Source organism: Equus przewalskii, chromosome 24 (genome assembly GCF_037783145.1).
Source record: "Equus przewalskii isolate Varuska chromosome 24, EquPr2, whole genome shotgun sequence".
In the NCBI taxonomy this organism is placed as follows: Eukaryota; Metazoa; Chordata; class Mammalia; order Perissodactyla; family Equidae; genus Equus; species Equus przewalskii.
The window spans coordinates 11,238,176-11,245,959 of NC_091854.1; positions in this window are offsets into that span (position 1 = coordinate 11,238,176).

Below are 7,784 nucleotides of genomic sequence, written 5' to 3' on the forward strand. Positions count from 1 at the left end.
GATTGGGATTCGGATGGTTGTATGTTTCACAATGGAAATGTTGCTGAGACCTCTTACACAGTAATTTAAAAAATTGTTGCTATTATAAAATAGCAAGCATAGCTCCCCATTAAACACATCAGTTAAATAGCACATTCTCTAATTTATTAATATATTTTGCTGCAATTCTTCTCACTTTTGGTTTTACTGAAAATAAACTTTCAGAAAATATTCTATCTTCAAACTAAACATATTGATATTCTTTTAGGATACCAAATTTTAAAAGTGAGAACTGACCCTCTGTCAAAAGGACTGTATAATATCAAATTTTTTCTAGTCTGTTTCATTGTTTTTCATACACTATTGACAAAAATTAAATTTTCTTTTAGAAATGATTTCAAATAGATCCATTTGTGTTCTCCTGACATTTTAAACTTGCTTATGTAAAATTATTTCATCTTTTTTTATTGAAAGGTACTAAGCATTTCACAAGTCATGATATATCCTTTAGTGTGGAATGATTGCTGATTCAAGTTTAAAAATATGGAAGATACTAATGTAGAAGAGAGAAATAATTGGGGCAGCTTCCTTTGTGACATCATTGCAGAAAGCCCTGGACTAATGCAGAGAATATACACACAAAAGGAGCTGCCCATTTCTTGCCTAAATAGGCAGAATCAGGAAAGCCTAGATTACCTTTTCTTAGAATTCACCCACATTTTAAAATACATGTCATTAGTTGTTTATCAGCAGACTTAAAAAAAAAATTTCTGCCAAGGTAACTAACAAATTATATCAGGTGAAAAGGAAAGAAGGCCAATTTCTTTTACTTTGCATCAGGAGTAAAACCTAGCATGAGACATATTGGTGAAATTTGTGTGGGCTGGTAATTTGCACAACCTATTTACAAGGTAATAATACATTTACCAGATATTCAAATAATATATATTACAGAGATTAGAGAGCAAAGGAAATGGCTCTGACAGAAGTACGGCCAGAGGTACCCTTCATTTGAAGAAATGCGTAGAAAGGATCCACTATTAAGAGTCCTTTGTAGGAATGATCGCTTGTCCTGTGTATCAGTCCAACCCTACAAATTAAATAGCAAATGGATTGCTACATTTTGAAGAAATATGATTACTTAATGCACATTTGTAATTCCAAGCAGCACAAACTAGGATGTTTCCTTTCTATTATTTCAAACCTAAACTCCCATATCTGCTTTGCCTTTACCACAGGTCTGTGAACTGGAAATTACATTTTGACACATTTGTATTATTACTAAGGCTTGATCCTAAGGGGTAAATTTTCCATGCATGGCAGTGGGATTAGGCTGTGTAATTCCTATTAATACTAATAACAGTCAATTACTAGACTCTGGAATATACCTAAAGAATTTTTCCTAAAGCCTAAATACATGAAAACAATTTCTTTTAGTCAAACTCAATATCAGGCATAGTATAAACCTTCATGGAACCAAAGAGAGAAAAGATCTGAATATTAAAAAAAGTAAAGAATCACAATTATTAAAAAGGATTACTTGAACTTGTGGAACAAATTCATAATGCTTTCACATCTCATCAAAAAAATACAGGGTTGGTGGGGGAACAGCACAAAAGCCAAAAGAAATGACACTTCCACCTTCCAGCAGAGCCTCTGAGCAAGCCATGCCATGCCCTCATGCACGCACTGGGGATGTGTGATGCTCGGCTACCCCTGACCAGCGGGCTGTCTCCGGTTCTGTAATAGTTTGGGCCTTCATTGGATTTAGTTTGGTTCTCATTCTGCTTCATTTGACTCTCCTACTCCCTGAGTTTAATGAAATCAGTAGCCAATACAAATTTAATTTCTCAAAAATGACTCACTGTACAAATCCAGCCTTTAAGAAAACATTGCCTAGAGAGGGATGGACCTTAGACAATATTGTACTTGTCACGAGCTTGTGATAGGTACTCTTGGATTTGGCTGTGACCTCTTCACAGGCGTTACCCTCTCTACCCACAAAATTCTAGTTCCTCCTATTCCCATCCCTACAAAGCCAACTTCAATACTTTGAACATTGATTTATGTCCCTAACCTGAAGTCCATCTCCTTTAGTGACGGAGTGCGGGCTCCTCAGTCAGACTTAAAGTTTTGTGAGTTTGGGCGAATTGGTTATCTTCGCTAGGCTTCATTGCTCTCAACTGTAAAATGGAGATAAGAACAGTATCTCATAGGATGGTTGAAGGAATTAAGGGAATTAAGAGATGTAACATTCTTGAAACAACGCTGAGCATATTGTAGATACTAATAAATGTTAATTATAATTCCATAGATCTTTGTACATCATCCTCTTATATTTATTTAGTGATATTTTACACTCTTTCTTCTCTCCTCACCTTATAAGGCAGATCTTGTTTCTGTCTGCTGAGTCCTTAGGCTCTTGTTTTGCTGTTCAGGTTAATGGGAAAGCAATGAAGGGGAAGGAACTAAGAAAGATCAGGCTGACATGGCTTAGAGAAGACCCTCAGCAATGTGGAGGAGAAGAGAATTTGTCTGGACAGTGGGAAGAACGAGTGAGAGAAGAGGGATCATGAGGCCAGCTTTAGGTAGAGAATTTATGTGGGGGAGGTGGGGATTGGAGGGGAGCTGAGGGCAGGAAGAGGTGGAGGATGGGAAAGAAGGGGCGGAGGAGAGGAGGATGCACCAAGCTGAAGAGGAGCCTTAGCAGGTATGGAAACAGATCACTGAGCTCCAGGCAATGCTGTTTATTCTCCAGCATCAGTAAAACTTTAAATTCTTTCTTTCTCTTTCTCCCTCTCTTTTCCCCCTTTTTCTTTTCTTCTTCTCCTTTTACTTTAACACGGGATTTATTTTATTTACTTATGGGGAGAGGTTAAGTGCGGTATCATTTTCCCTCCTGATCAGGAGCTCTCTCTAGACACAGACACCAGCATTCTTATGTCCTCAAAGTGTGTGGCGCTTTCCACAGAGGTGACTGTCATCTATTCCCCCAAAAATATTAATTATAAGGACAAATATACTGTTCTGAAGGGGTTTTTTTAAATGGACATATTTTGGAAAGATTTAATTTCACTTCAATCCAGCAAATCAATAATACGTAACAGTTAACATAGCACGTTGGATCTTTATAGTATTTAAAATATTTTCATGCTCATGGTCTCACTTGTTACCTCCACAATAACTTTGTGCATTTATGGGTCAGGAGCTATCATCATGCTCTGAGATGCGCCAGTCCTAGAACTAATAAGGTCCTGTGACTCCTATTATATATTCATTCCACTCCATCACAATGTGTCCCTGATTATTTCCATAGGCCCATATGATCTCTCCATTCTCTGAGCTTCTAGAATTCCCTCCACATTTTTGTCAGCATTCCATAGTTTTCCTTTATTTGTGTACTAATTGTTTTAAGTTTTTTAGCTCCTGTTGGCAAGGGGCTGACTTTCTTCAGGATGCACGGGAGCTGCACGTGAGCCTGAGATCTCCAACCAGTTTCCTTGCCCTGGTGCAGAAGCCAGACAATTGGACAACTTATTTTTATTTTCTGTTCTAGGAAGTCTTGCCTTAGGTCATACTGCTGACGTGGGGTTTAGAACCCACAACCTCCATGGTTTCGCCCTTTGAGCCTTGCTGCATTTACGTTTAGTGATTAGCACTTAGAAAACTACTGAGGGCAATCCCCATGGCACCTGTGTACAATTTGGACTTGTTTAATTGTCAAAGTGTCTTAGAGAACATTCTGTACAATTTTGTATATTTAAAAATAAATCAAACTCATGCCATTATCCACATTTCCTTAGAATGGGATGCAGAGACAGTAGGTGGACAGAACAAAAATCTGGGAATAGTCACATGTAGGGTAAGGTGACATTCAGATGCATCTGTTTCTTCTCATAAAGTTGCCTGCTGGAAGCCTATGGAGTAAATGTTAATGAATTTGGGTGTACCTTAGCTGCAAACAGATCAGGTCTTCCTAATGTAACATCACAACAACCTAGATTCACTTGGATTATTCTGCTGCTTTAAATTAAATTGAACCCCAAAGCCAGCAAAATGTATTGGAGAGGAATTAGATGTGCTACAGAAACACGTAAAGGGTGTTCTTAGAACCCAAAGAGGAGGGGGAAGAATAAGAATAACGCTTTGTGTTCTTCCAGCTTAGAGCCTGAGACACACATTTAGAGAGACGGACATGATGATTCTGTTGTGTGAGTGGCATTCGCCATGTAACCTCCATTAAGGTTTAAAGATTGCTCCATAGTTTAATCTTTAAAACATCATGCTGAAAGCATGCCGTCAAGCACCTGCCAAATTTGGTTTTAAAAGTCAGCTGGTTTTTAGCTAGAGGTGAGGAAAAAACCATAAAAGAATTTTTGTTATTGTTTTTACAGTTTCAAAAAAGTTAAAACTTGGATTTCTCTATTTGATTAACTATTTCAAAAACAGCACGCAATTGCCTGTTAAATCAAACTGAAACTCTTAAGTTTAACGCCCCTCCCCCGTATCTACCTGTCTCAGTCTTCTTTAGTGTCTTGACTCATACACTGCACTTAAATCCAATGTATTTAATTAATTCCTACCCACGTTCATTAATATTTGCAGCTCTTTACTTTGTGACATTTCACGTGTTGTCTCTTCATCATGAGTGTAAATATTCAAGTGTATAAGCCATGGGCTCTGCTTATGATGTAGCTTCTCCAATGACTATTAAGAGTTTTCTTTCCAGTGCATGCCCCTCATGACCCTTGCTGACTTATTAATTTCATTTCGAAGATAAATTTGATCAGTCAGCAACAAATACTTTAAGAAAACTTAATTTTGACTATTTTTTCTCACAGGGAATCCTCTGAGTGAAAAGTGCCCTAAATGTGTTTTGGTTGATGCAATTGGTTCTCGGATATTTGTACAATTGTGAATGAAATGAGCTGTTTTTTCAGACTTCTTGCAGGATTTCTTTTCCTCTCCCTAATAGATACAATTTCACTGGTGCTGTTGGGCTGGAGTCTCTGTCTACTGCCGTTATATTCTCCAAAGACCCTTGTACTAGGGTCTCTTACAAAATAATGAATATTTCATGATGCTTACCCTTAAAGACTTCAACATAGAGAGAGAGAATTGCAAATGGTAGACGCTAACGTTTGGCCAACCACTGGCCAGGAATTCCCAAAATTTGAAGTTTTCCAATATGGTTTGTTGTTGTAAATCAGAATAGTTTCGTGGCTAACAGAGTAAAGCAGCTCACTTTAGTTTATAGTTACTGTGGATCTACAGCCAGTCTAAATCCCACATCAGGTTATGCTCGTGAAGCACATCATGAGATGGTCAATACTGAGAGCATTGTGCTTTTCAGGCAGAATAATGGTTTCCATCATTTTTTCTCCTCTCTCAATGGAATTCTTAGGAAATGAAATATTCTAGTGATGGAAAACATGGAAAAATAAATAAAATTGGAGGCACTGGGATGAAGAATCTGCATTAACCAATAGAAATACTATATGCATATAAAGCTTATAGTAGGCATATTAAAAATCAAAAGGAACAGGTGAAATTAATTTTAATAATACATTTTATTTAACTCTAAATATTCAAAACATTATCATTTCAACATGTAATCAATATAATAAAGCTACTAATGAGATATTTCATACTTCTTTTTTCATACTAAGTCTTCAAATTTGGTATATTTTACACTAGTAGTACATTTGAATTCAGACTAGACACATTTCAACTGCTCTATAGCTACATGTGGCTAGTGGCCACCATATTGGACTGTGCAGGTTTAGGTGTACTATTTGTAGGGGTTAAGAACGCTAAGACTCTCTGACTTTGAATCTTGCCTCTGCCTCAGTCCCTCTGTGACCACAGGCAAGTTAATTAAACTTTGTGAGACTCTGTTTCCCAATACATAAAATAGGGATAAAAATTGTCCCTATCTCATTGAGTTGTCATGAAGGTTAAATGAATTCAAAATACCTGGTCAATGGTAACTATACTGCACTAGATGCTACAAAAGGAATGATATTGCTGATAAAGTTACCTGAGCCTATAAGGGCGTGTTGGAAAAAATGTGTGATGTTAAAGGTATATTTCCATGTTGACCACATTATCATTACCCCAGTCATCCAATCATGCCATTCTTAATGCTTAATTATTATCACTGTTTTGAGTTCGTTCTGCAAATTGGGTGAGACCTTGCCTTCTTTTGGGAGTAGGCTTCTCCCACTTCAGGTAGTCAGCTAAAATGCTTCCTCACATTTGGTTTTCAAAGAAGTCAAAGGCTTGAAAGTAAGAACTAAAGACTTAGCCTGGTTTCAGCTACTTTTTCTTTGGGATAAATAAATGGATAGAATTCAGTGATTTTCCATAATGCTCATTGATTACAAATATGCAAACAAGTGGAAATTGTTTACTCTCCCAATTGTACAAATTTTCTGTTAGATCTGGAGGAAGGTAAAGCCCATTTTGTCAGCACACACCGTGACTGCAAAAAGTAGACTGGCAGCTCTTATATCCTTGAGATAGCTGTCACAATTCACGGACACCATGGCAATGTTGTGGAAAGTCTATCATAAATTACAGTATTCACATAGCTGCCAACCACCTGTAACAAGTGCCAGACATCAATAACTTTCCACATTGTCAAAGGGAAGCAGTAAGGACAAGCACCAATGAAACTGCCACCAACATTGTAATAGCTAACCAAGAGAACAATATTACTTCGTGACCACAGCATCCTTTGAAGCTGGCCAGAGACAAAAAATGAAAATAAAAACAAAAAAACAATAGCAGGAATTCAATCAGAACATCCAGACTGGCTAAAGCCTACAGAGAAATTAGAGGCCAGCCAAAACCTAAAATTGCCCATTCAGGCCTTAAGGAGAAGGGGAATTGTGGAGTACGCTGTTCACAGGTGGCACTTTCTGTCTACCACAGAATTTCATGGCTTTGTTGTCCACAAGGGGAGGTGAAATAAGATCACTGGCCTCCTTTCTCCCAGTGAGAAACAATTAGAAGCTTCCACTAGAGATTTGAGGAAGTTGAGAGTTCACTTTCTCCAATCCCTTCAACTACGTCTGAAGAGATTGAGACCCAGAGAAATTAACTAATTGCTCAGAGTCAGCCTACTGGTTCCTGCGAATGTCCAGGACTAGAAAACAGATCTGCTATCCTAGCCTCCGGTGCATTCGTCTTTCCCAGCTTCCTTGCTACTCTGCTTTGAGTTTTTAAGGGCAAGAATCATTTTCTCCTTTTTATTTTAGCTGGCATCATAAGAGTGAGAGAAGAAATGAAGATGGGAGTGGCAAAATCATAGAAACCCCAGACTGAAATCGACTCAACCATTCTCCCGGGGCTTAGTTTTACAGTGAATGGTCTGTGAGTCAGTAAAGCTAGACTTGTTGGTGACTTGACCAAAGGTACAGTTTTTATTTTCTGCACTGTCTCCAAGGTCCAGAGTCTGGACTGTTCTGTGTTAGCGTACTTAATTTCATGCAAATGCTATGAAAATTCCTGTGAATGTCTAAAATACAGCCAGCAAGTATCCTGGGGTCTAGGAAAATGTAAGTCATTTAAAATACTTGTTTGTATTTAGACAGCGTTAAAATATAGAAATTTCCTCTTTCTTGTTTCTGCTAAATCTAAGTAACATCCTGTTCCTGGAGAGGTCAAGTTCCTAGAATGCTCATCAACTGTTAAAAATGAACTTATTTTTATAAGTAATAGTTTATTCTCACTAGTATTACTTTTGTAGGCAGCTGTGAAATTGTGCTAAAAGGCTCTGGACTTTGAATTACAGGAACTGA